Source organism: Balaenoptera physalus, assembly GCF_965194825.1.
Source record: "Balaenoptera physalus genome assembly, chromosome: X".
NCBI lineage: Eukaryota > Metazoa > Chordata > Mammalia > Artiodactyla > Balaenopteridae > Balaenoptera > Balaenoptera physalus.
This window is the reverse complement of record NC_138903.1, coordinates 94,220,937-94,232,690: the sequence shown is the minus strand read 5'-3', so window position 1 is coordinate 94,232,690 and position 11,754 is coordinate 94,220,937. Positions and strand designations below refer to the sequence as shown.

Sequence of the window (11,754 nt, the reverse complement as noted above, 5' to 3'; positions counted from 1 at the left end):
CCTCTTGCTCTGAGATATTTCTATTCTCTGTGGCAACGTTCAGGGTAGCGGAAAGAAGAGAAGGCCTCTAGCAAAAATGTAAGGCTTTTTTCCCCCACATGCTGGGGCCAGAATGCTGGAGCATTACAGTGGCCTGCTCTCCGGGGGCTCACTGCCTTGAAGATCCGATACACTGACCTTTGCCTTCTTTTCCCCTTCAATGCTGTCAGCCAAGAACCCTCACTTCAACTGTGCATCCCTTAGCTATGGGAGGGGGGCTCCCGGAGCCCAATTTCTGTCCTGATGACGGGCCAGAGCCGGGCCACGAAATGCACAGGTTGAACCTCCTCTATCCCTTCCAGAGGACAGGCGCTCTGGTTCACTGGAGGCCCGAGGGTCTGGGAATGACCACCAGTCAACTATGTCCTGATTCCTCAAAGGTGTCCAGATCTTTCAAACTGCAGATTCAGCCCGGGCGGTCAAATTACTCCTTTCACCACAAAAAGCAAACTCTTGGGCATACGCTGTTTCAGGTGAAAAGCACATTTTGCGTTTTTGCGGAGGGGAGGCGCAGGGCGGGGTGCCCCACGCCGCCGACCCCCCGGCCCAGCTCTCCAGCTGCCAGGGAGCTGGAGCTGGGGCTGACCAAGGAATGACTCCGGACGCCAGAAGGAGCAGAGGGCTGGGCGGCGCACGGGCTGTGGTAGGAGGCGGGACCGCGCATCTCGTTCAATGGGTCCCGGCGCCTGCCGGATTGGCTAAGCTCGCTTGCCGTCGGGGTGGGCGGAGCCAGTTGTGCGCCGGGCTTGGGGCCCGCCCAGCGGCAGCCGGACGTGCTTCAGACCCCGCGCTCTGGGGCAGCGGCTGGGTGCGTGGTCCGGTTGCTGCGTGGAGTGAAGCTGCTGGGCTGCTGCTCTTCTTGCCGCTCCCTTGCTCAGGGCCGCTGGTCGACCCCCACCCTCCCCACTCCCCTTGGCCTCGATGTTCTCACCTTACAGGTGGCTCTTGGCCGAAGCACGAGGTCCGCGCCCCGCTCCTCTTGGTTATCCCGCTCCCCCCCGTCGTCTCTCTTCCTCCCGGTCCGCAGCGGTCTCCAGGGTTCTCCGAAGGTCGGAGCTATGGCGTCCCGACATGCGGCGGGCCGCTGTGCTCCTGCTGCTCATCAGGACCCGGCCCTTGGAGGGCGACGACCCGAAACCCAGCTGGAAATTCCGCTTTGATTTCTAAGCTCTCCTCGTCTGATGTTCCTGACGTCGTTCTGGACTTCTTCGATTGGTAAGCGGGGTCGCCAGGCTGCCATGAGCTGGGAGGGCGGTGGGTGAGTGGGCGACCTCTTAGCAGGAGACGGCTGGAGCCGATGTGGGCCTGCGCTTTTGAACCGCTGCCCACGCGCGCTGCCTGCTGGCCAGTCCCTAGAGGAGTTGGTGGTGGGGATGGGGACGACCAGCTGCGATGGAGCCCCCTTGCTTCAGCCCCTCTGTTGCTGTGGTGCCTAATAGCGCTGAAGTGGCGGGGTTCGGGGAACTACCGCCCCCGGGTCCACCCCTCCATCTCCAGGGACTGAGTTCTCCTCAGCCAGGTATACTGGCCCCTGTGTGTGAGTGCGCGGGGAGGGGGTGATGGTGCGGTGAGGGCTAAAGGCAGTATTGTGTGCTGAGTTGACGGCTGGTAAAACTGGGAGGGCCTCGACCGGCCTAATCCCAGATTCCGCTCCCCACTCTGCTCCGCCAGATAGGGTCCTCTAGCAACAACCCTTCTTATTAAATGCACCAGATGCATTCCTGCTTATTATCCCTGAATAGTGTTTCCTTGTCAGCCAGCAGAACGATTCAAGCAAGCCAATCACATCCTTGCTTAGGAACCAGGGGGTACCTCACCCTCGTGATACTGCAAAGCCCGCTTCCCACAGACCCTTCTGGTTCACGCTGTTCCAGAATGCAACCCCCATGTGTCCTGCATGGCCTGCGATGTCCTCCTCTCCTGGGCTGCCCAAGAGGTGGGTCACTGGGCCTCCGACCCTGTCCCCATAACCACCCAGAAGGTCTGGACCACTCATGATTAGATGGAGATAAAACCCACAGCTGTAAATTTGCACTGCTAGAAATCTAAAATATTCTGAGGGAATTTGTACAGAGAGAAAAGACAAAATAATAATAATAATAATTCCATGCAGCGCAAGTGGCAGCACCCTAGCAGAAGATGTTTTCAGTCCACCCACCTCTGGCTTGGGGGCCCAGCAATCTTCTGCTGTGCCACTCTGTTGCCTATGCCTGTGTTGCAGTGAAAATCCTGATCATCCTAATGATAGGGAAGAGCAACCATGGCACTTTTGTGACACGGTGATGAAATTAAACCCAGCTTAAGCCAGAGTCCTTAAAACTTATTAAGCAACCATTGCCACAGGAGAGGCCCCTAACCCTTATGAAACTGATTTGATGCTGTCTGAAGGAAGAAATCTATAAATATGAGCAGATTAGGCAGGACACCCCCCCCACCCGCACACACACACACACACACAAACTATATCCAGTGACAAACAAACAAGCAAATGGAATCAGAAAGAAAGAAATCAAAAAACTTGGATACAGAGGGAGGAAAGAATGTAAATTGATACAGCGGTCCAGAATTTAATCCAGTTGGAAATCTAGAATTTGCTAAAAGAATTTATATCCCAGATTTCCCTGGTGGCCCAGTGGTTAAGAATCTGCCTGCCAATACAGGGGACAGAGGTTCGAGCCCTGGTCCGGGAAGATCCCACATGCCGCGGAGCGACTAAGCCCGTGCGCCGCAACTACTAAGCCTGTGCTCTAGAGCACATGAGCCACAACTGATGAGCCCATGTGCCACAACTACTGAAGCCTGCACGCCTAGAGCCCGTGCTCTGCAACAAGAGAAGCCACCGCAACGAGAAGCCCGTGCACCACAATAAAGAGTAGCCCCCACTCGCCGCAACTAGAGGAAGCCCGCGCAGCAACGAACGCGATGCAGCCAAAAGTAAATAAATCAATTTATTTAAAAAAAAAGAATTTATACCCTGGTGAGGTATTTATACCCTTTGTCCTTGGCAGACAACTGTCTTCTCACTGTGTCCTCACATGGCCTTTTCTTTGTTCAGTGTGGGGAGAGGGCGAGCTCTGTGGCGTCTGTTGCTCTTCTTATAAGGATACCCCCCCTATTGGATTAGAGCTTCAAGCTTATGACCTCGTTTAACCTTGAAGGCCATATCTCCAAATATAGCCACATTCGGGGTTACGGCTTCAACATACGAATTTTGGGGGAACAGAATTCAGTCCATAACATCTTTTTTTTTTTATTTTACTTTTGGCTGTGTTGGGTCTTCGTTGCTGCGCGCGGGCTTTCTCTACTTGCGGCGAATGGGGGCTGTTCTTCGTTGAGGTACACTGGCTTCTCACCGCAGTGGCTTCTCTTGTTATGGAGCACGGGCTCTAGGTGCGCGGGCTTCAGTAGTTGTGCCATGCGGGCTCAGTAGTTGTGGCTCGCGGGCTCTAGATCTCAGGCTCAGTAGTTGTGGCGCACGGGCTTAGTTGCTCCGCGGCATGTGAGATCTTCCGGGACCAGGGCTCGAATCCATTTCCACTGCATTGGCAGGCGGGTTCTTAACCACTGCGCCAACACGGAAGTCCCAGTCCATATCATTATTTATTTATTTTTTTACCAACATGTTTACTGGAGTATAATTGCTTTACACTGGTGTGTTACTTTCTGCTTTATTACAAAGTGAATCAGGTATACATATACATATATCCCCATATCTCTTTCCTCTTACATCTCCCTCCCTCCCACCCTCCCTATCCCACCCCTCTAGGTGGTCACAAAGCACCGAGCTGATCTCCCTGTGCTCTGCGGCTCCTTCCCCCTAGCTTTCGGTTTTACATTTGGTAGTGTATATAAGTCCGTGCCACTCACTCATTTTGTCCCTGCTTACCCTTCCCCCTCCCCATGTCCTCAAGTCCATTCTCTATTAGGTCTGCGTCTTTATTCCCGTCCTGCCCCTAGGTTCTTCATGACCATTTTTGGTTTTTTTAGATTCCATATATATGTGTTAGCGTACGGTATTTGTTTTTCTCTTTCTGACTTACTTCACTCTCTGTGACAGACTCTAGGTCCGTCCACCTCACTACAAGTAGCTCAATTTCGTTTCTTTTTATGGCTGAGTAATATTCCGTTGTATATATATGCCACATCTTGTTTATCCATTCATCTGTTGATGGACACTTAGGTTGCTCCTATGTCGTGGCTGTTGTAAACAGAGCTGCAATGAACATTGTGGTACATGACTCTCTTTGAATTATGGTTTCCTCAGGGTATATGCCCAGTAGTGGGATTGCTGGGTCGTATGGTAGTTCTATTTTTAGTTTCTTAAGGAACCTCCATACTGTTCTCCACAGTGGCTGTATCAATGTACATTCCCACCAACATTGCAAGAGGGTTCCCTTTTCTCCACACCCTCTCCAGCATTTACTGTTTGTAGATTTTTTGATGATGGCCATTCTGTCAGTCCCTAACATCTTGATCTATATTTTGGGTATCTGTGAGGCAAGTGATTCCCAGAGTTCTTTACCTCAAAGGGGACAACGTTTAGGCAATGGCCCAAGAGTTTATAAAAATGTACAGATGGGCCCATTTGTTAGCCAGGGCATCCAGTACTAAATGACTGTAGTTTGGTCAGTTGTGCTGACCCTTTGGTCCTGTCCTCTATCCTAGGCATGTTGGTTAAGGGATCGAAAGCAGTAATATGGATGATGGTGACAATACCATATGTAGTGTACAATGCCCAATATTGCCCACTCACTTGATTCCAAGAGGCTCCCCAGGTAGCCAAGAGGTCTGGGAGAGGAGTGACTTCTTCTACCACTATCTCATCTGGCAAGGGACTAAGGACAGCTGAGGCCATGCCCTCTTGCAAGAAAGATATGCCAGAAAGCTATCTGGTGTCAAGGAGGCCTCAGTAAACATGCTGAGGTTTTGGGGTGCTGGTTCCGTGATCTAAGGCATACTGGGCACCTGGGTACAGAGGGTCACAGGCTCAGGGTCTGTGAGAACCTCTGTTTTGAGGATGGCCCGGTATGTGGCTGACAGTTGCCACGCTAATGGTTTATAATACAAGGCCAAGAAGGGCAGTTTCTTGCCTCGGTAGCCCATGGGCAACTTACAGCCATCATGTGTGGTCCAGAGATGCCAGGGGGCATGAGCAGAGGTTACTAAAGCCTCAACAATGAAGGAACCTCTGGAGACACTACTGGGAGTGTCCAGTGATTTAGACTTGGACAGATTCTAGAGTTTTTTGTTGGAAGGTGCTTTTAGCATTTTGTTAATATAAATTCTTTTAGTAAATTCTGGATTTCTAATTGGATTAAATTGTAAATTGAAACAGAAACAGACATAAAACAAGTTAATATATTGATTGGTTGATGAAAGTGTTGTAACCAGAGGCTCGCAGGAACCTAACCCTGTATTTCCCCTAGGAGCAGTGGTTTACTAGTCACTGATTCATTACTTGTGGTGACTTTATAGGACATATAGTGAACACACACACACACTGCAGGGACTGATGTTCCTTGGTCAACGTGTGAGAGTACGTTAGGATCACAGTGATGCTCAGGGCCTGTTCCCATTCCCATGCCCTTTGGGAGGAAACAGCCCTGCTGAAGGTCTCAGGTGTGTTGGGTGAGCACGTCAGAGAGCTTTGGAAAGGCCAGCTGTCTGCAGGGCTCTGGCTGGCTACTTGCGTATGCTCAGCCAAGACGTCTCCAGGCTGGAAATCCATGATTAGTGAGAGAAATGCCAGCTCCCAGAATGAACGTCTTTGAGAAGACAGCCTTGAGGCCTAAGAGTGTGAAATGACTTTGTTGGGCGAGGGCCAGAAGGTGCTCTGTCTGTGTCAAGCCATATGCCCAGCCCTAAAAACAGAGGAGTACAAGAGCAAGGTTGACATGGGTATGACAAGAAAATGCCCAGGTGGGGAAATGTGACTTTGTGCTGGAGGGCGTAGACTTGTTAGCTCAGCTCAGGAGGGCAGTGAGGGTGGAAGAGTACTTTTCCTGGGGCAATCAGCTGCCCCTGGAAGGACAGCCACCGACCTGGAGAGCTGTGTCCATTGCTGATTACAAACTGGGGCTCTTTAGGGGGTTGAGGTAATGCATTTTTGAGGGCTGCCCCCTGCCTGCTTCCTCTCCTCTCCACTTCCCAGAATGCCTGCCCCCGCTTCCCCCAGCCCCTCATCCTGCTTGGTAACATGGACCCAGTCTTTGTGCCCCATCCTCTGGATAAAAGCTGGGGAGGGGGAGGAGGAGTCTTCCTCACTGGGTGCTTCTGGCTGACTCACTGTGGGGAGAGAAGGGGGTGGGGGAGAGAATGTGTACACATATGACTGTACGTGTCTGCATGTGTGCAGGAGAAGGGAAAGCCCTGGAAAGGTGACAGCTGCGGTATTCTCTGCTGTTTGCTCTCTGGGAAGCAATGTGGCCTTCCTGATGACCGGTGACTTCTCTGTTTCAGCAAAATCTATGCAAATGAAAGTGGTTCAGAAGGTCTTGGACAGGATGCTGATGGGATATGGTATCCACCTGAGCCCACATATTGGAGGTAAACCGCTTATAGGCGCTTGAGGGTTGGTTTTTTTTTTTTTTTTTTAGTGAAGAATAGTTGATTTACAATGTTGTGCTACTTTCAGGTACACAGCAAAGTGATTCAGTTTTTTATATATATGTATATATCCTTTTTCATATTCTTTTCCATGATGGTTTATCACAGGATATTGAATATCGCTCTGTGTTCTATACAGTAGGACCTTGTTGTTTATCCATTGTATATATAAGAGTTTGCATCTGCTACTCCCCAACTCCCAATCCTTCCCTCCCCTACACCACGCCCCGCCGCCGCCTTGGCACCCCCAAGTCTGTTGTCTCTGTCTGTAAGTCTGTTCCTGTTTTGTAGATAAATTCATGTGTAGACACCTGAGGTTTTTCTGTTAAGTTGAGTAGCGCTGAAACACAGGAAGGCAGCCCACCACGTAAGCTCACCAGTGGCCTTCTCCCAGGCTCTACACCTTTGCCTCTCGAGATCCCACCTTCCTGACTTGCAGAGACCTGCAGTCGGGGTACTCCTGGCCTCCCAACCTCCAGGCCTTTTGCTCCGACCCTGGAATTTCTCCCACTTCTCTGGCTTCACATGCAAGAGGCCTTCTGCTCGCTCCACACTCCCTTGAGAAGGTCCCACAACTGAAGTACACTCCCTGGTGTGAGTGGAGGAGCTCTACCCACAAATGGGTGTGCAGGCCGGAGGGCGCTGTGGTGCTCAAGGTAGAATTCTCTGCTCCATCTGTCAGGCTCTATGGGGAGGGCACTTGAGCACACCTTCTCTGCACCCCGAGTACTCACCGTATGGAGTGTGTTCAAAACTGAGCACATGGTCTCTGTCCAGTCTACTTCACCTACCCGGGCCCCAGGTGCTTGCCCCTCTGCCCCCCAAGCCTTCAACTCCCACCAGGCTGTATTGGTTCTACCTCCAGAAAACATCCCAACTCTGTTCTTATCTCTCTATTGATCGTGAGCCACCCCCAGATCAGGCCTTGGGCATCTTCCTACGGAATTTCTGCAACAACCTCCCAACCTCTCGTCTCCCTAATATTAGTGTTGGTCCCTCTAATCCATTCAGCACACTGCAATCAGCATGGTCTTTATAAATCAAGCCTGATTATGTCAAGAACTTCTGATGACTTTAGCTGTCCAATAAAATCCAAACCCTTTAGCCTAGCATTCAGATTTCTAGAGCAGAGATGAGAAATGGCAAAGAAACAGAAATACAAACCACCACGAAGGCAATGAGTCAGTTCCTTTGTGTATTCCCTCCTAGCCTTCCCCGTGGAAAGGGCAGCTAGCCTGAGCCACACAGCTTGAAGTGACAGGAAACCTACCCTAAGCCCACAGAACAGGAGTAGTATTCTTTGGCCCAGGGGACACCCAGGAACCCTAAACCAATGACAGAGAAAAGAAAGGGTACATTAATTAGAGGTTCTATGGGAGGTTGAACTAGATAGCAACTCTAAGGGGTTAATGAACACTCATAGTTCATATTTGTGGAAATGAATACAAGTCTTCTGAATATCCGGTGCCTCCACCCTAAAGAGCACTCAGCTGTGAGGATTTGGCACTTGGGGGTAGACCATTGAGGGCATCATGTTTGCCCTGAGAGCTACCTTGAAAACCAAGGCCATTGCCCTGGGCCCTGAGCTTTGGAGGTGGGTCACTTGACTGTTGCTTTCCCTTTGCTGCATTGTTCCCTCCAGCGTGTGAGGGGATAAGGTGTTCCGAGGTGAGTGTGTGTGTACCTAGGGGCTGGGAGGCTGAGGTGGAGAAAGCAGAAAGCAAGCTCCGTCAGTAGCCTTACGTTACAAGGACAGCAGTGGCTCTAGGTGGGGACCTTAGGGAGGAGAGCGAGGGCTAGAGGGCTGGGTATAGGGGAATTCAGGTGTTAGAGCACAGCCCCTGCCCCTTGTGTGATATCGTTTGGGTCAGTTGGGCCAAACACTGGTAGGTGTCAGGGAGTAGCTACCTCATTTCCTCCTTTCCACGTTCTCCTGTACCTCAGCAGAGACTAACAACCACAGTTTAAAAACACCAAGCACATTCTCCCATTGTTTTAAGCAAGATAGCATCTCAGCAGGCATCCAGGGCCAGAAGGAGGGAGCAGGGGCAAGGGCCAAGCTCTGGGGATTGTCAGGTGTGGATAATCTGCATTATCTCTGAGGCACCTCATCACCATCTTTCAGACTCTGATCTATTTACACCTGATGCCTAAGGTGGGAGGGGGTGGGTTACATTAACCTTTTTTTGAATGCAGACCTGGGACATATGAGAAAAAGGGGGTCCCTGGATAGATTTGGCCAAATATTCGATGAAGAGGGAAGTGCAAGAACAACTTTGGACTTTCTTTAGACAGACGGGGGCACCGCAGGCGCTCAGTCTGGGGATGTCGCGCGCGCGCGCGCGTGTGTGTGTGTGTGTGTGTGCGCGCACGTGCGTGCGCGCATGCGTGTGCGTGTGTGTGTGTATTTGGGGAGCAGGGAGGCCAGTAGGTGGGGTAGCTGCTCTCTGAATGGAGTGGGTGGCAGGGCTGAGGGAAGCGGAGAACAAAGCAGAACGCTTTGGTGCAAGGTGGGTGTCCTAGGAGGTATCTTCCCTGCCTGGCCTGCCACTGCAGCACGCTCTGGAGAGGAAGGAAGCTCAGCCCAGGGGGGCAGGAGAAGAGGAAGGTGAGCATCTGCCAGGGGCCCATAGGTACCACGGGGGCAAGGTTAAAGTTGCTGGGGGCGTCACGCTGGGAGAAAAGAGCACCTGGGTAGAGATTTGCAACTTGATTCCGGAAGAGAGTGAGACTCTAGGAATCAAGGAGTGAACGTACCGGATTACATTTTGAATTGCTTTAATCGAAGGAAGAAAGAGGCAGCAGGAGAATGAGAGCTGACACTGGACAGAGTTGAGTAGAGAAGTCAGGACAGAGAGGATGAGGGATGAGGGTAAAGAACAGTGAGGACAGGAAGGAGAACACTGCCTAGAGATAAGTGGTAGTGTCAAGAGCACTGAAAACCCATTCGAACCATTGCCTGCTCCACGGGCAAGTTGAGCCCGAGTCCATCCCCAGGTCTGTGAGGTTATCAGCCGCAAGCAGGATCCAGGCAGTGGCACCTACCCTGTGAGAGTCACCTGCCATCACACCCATTCCTCTTCTCAAGCAGGGCTTCAGGTAGGTTGGGCCAAGTGCCTCAGAGTTTAGGGACCCCTAGATCTCCCTGTGAGGCCTCCCACTCGACTGAGTCGAACCTCTCTTTGTGTGTCAGGTGGAGGAGAGCCTCAGGGTTTAACCCGTTCTTCCTCTTCCCCCACAAGTTCACAAGCAGAAGCCTTGGGAACTTTGTCCTGTTCAGGTTCAAATAGGAGCTTTATTTTCCCTTGAGAAGGAAGGGGCAGTGAGAAGAGGAGGAGGAGGAGCCAGGGAAAGCTAGCAAAGCGGCTTCCAGTCTGGGCAAGAGAACTGGAAGCCACAGTGTTGTGAAAAGCAGCTGCCTGAGGGCTCTGCCCAGCCCAGCACCTGGTATGACATCGGCACTCCCATATCGTGGAGTGAAGGAATAAATGAGACATTTTTTATTCTTCCTTGCTTCGTCTTTCCTGTGAAGCCTGAACCTGTGATAGACACTGGGGAGAGAGAGAAGCTGGAGCAGTGAAGTTCAAAGAGGAAGGGAAGTGGTTACCCGCACAACTTTTCTTGCCTTCCTGAGCTCATCAGGGAGGACAGTGTTAGGTTATGGAGCTGAGGTCATCACTGCAAAGATGGGATTTAGGCACCCTCTCTGGAGGCTTCTTGTCTTAGTTCTGGCCACTATAACAAATATCCCATAGACTGAGTGGCAACAACAGACATTTATTTCTTATCCTTCTGGAGGCTGGGAAGTCCAAAACCAAGGGGCTGGACATTTTGGTTTCTGGTGAGAGCTCTCTTCCTGGCTTGCTGATGACTGCCTTCTGGCTGTGTGCTCACATGGTGGAAAGAGAGAGAGTTCTGGTGTCTCTTCCTCTTCTTGTAAGGGCACTAATCCCATCATGGGGAGCCCACCCTCATGACCTCATCTAAGCCTAATTACCTCCCAGATGATTTTGGAGGGTACGCAAACATGCAGTCCGTAGCACTTTTTTTTTTTAATTTATTTACTTTTATTTATTTTTTGGCTGTGTTGGGTCTTCGTTGCTGCGCGTGGGCTTTCTCTAGTTGCGGCGAACCAGGGCTACTCTTTGTTGAGGTGCACGGGTTTCTCATCGCAGTGGCTTCTCTTGTTGTGGAGCCCGGACTCTAGGTGCATGGGCTTCAGTAGTTGTGGCACACGGGCTCAGTCGTTGTGGCTCGCGGGCTCTAGAGCACAGGCTTAGTAGTTGTGGCGCACGGGCTTCGTTGCTCCGCAGCACGTGGGATCTTCCCGGACCAGGGCTCGAACCCGTGTCCCCTGCATTGGCAGGCGGATTCTTAACCACTGCACCATCAGGGAAGCCCAGTCTGTAACACTTTTAATTTTCCTTTTAGAGATGTTTGGATACTTTAGCTGAGTTCTCACACTGATCAATGCTAGCACATAAGGCGGCCCCTCTGGGCAGGTAAAGTAGAATGAGTTTCCCAGCTTCTGGGCTGCATTTCGGTGCCAGGGCACATGGCTCGATGAGGGGAATGTGGACTGCATTTCAGCTCCCAATTGCTGTTTTAGCTGGGAGCCCTTGGGCAGGGCTCTGTGCTGGCCCTTTAGGGTCCTCCGGATTCCACCAAAAGGGATGGAATTGCCTGAGTGGCACTGAATTTTCTAGAGTGAGACGTATGACCCTGGGATTGGTGGGGTCCCTGGCTCCCCGGCCCTGCTGGGGTTTGTTAACTGTCTTACACAGCTTCCATTCTCTAGAGGCATGTGAGGGGTCCGAAAGGTTGTAATAAAGGACTGTGTTTATGGGAACCCCTGTCCCTACATAGCACACTGCTGGGGCTTGTTCACAGCGACCCTAAATGCTGGAGTCTGGGATTTGCCCTAACACAGAAACCCATTTACTTCTCAGGTGTCATTCAGACAATTATTCCCAATAGCACTTTGCTTTTCTGAAGCATTAGGCTTGGAGTAACACACTTCTCTCTCTGCAGCTCAGTTTCTGGGCAGTTATCCTGCAGTGAAGCCAGCGGGTTGAATGACAGGAGTCACACATGTTTCTATAGCAGCAG

At 51.4% G+C, this 11,754-nt stretch overlaps 1 protein-coding gene across 13 annotated transcripts in view; it reads left to right on the top strand.

Moving 5' to 3' along the window:
• Window positions 1-658: 658 nt before the first annotated feature.
• Window positions 659-11,754, top strand: part of LOC309652283 (uncharacterized protein) — a 32,787-nt gene continuing 21,691 nt past the window's right edge. For 2 of the 13 annotated variants that reach the window (XR_014258647.1, XR_014258648.1), the window contains exon 1: window positions 672-1,254. The gene's annotated coding sequence lies outside the window, so the exon portion shown is untranslated. Of the gene's footprint in view, window positions 1,255-1,781; window positions 1,976-6,498; window positions 6,586-9,028; window positions 9,254-11,754 lie in introns of those variants that run through there. The other 11 variants (XR_014258650.1, XR_014258651.1, XR_014258645.1 and 8 more) reach the window with 10 other exon arrangements.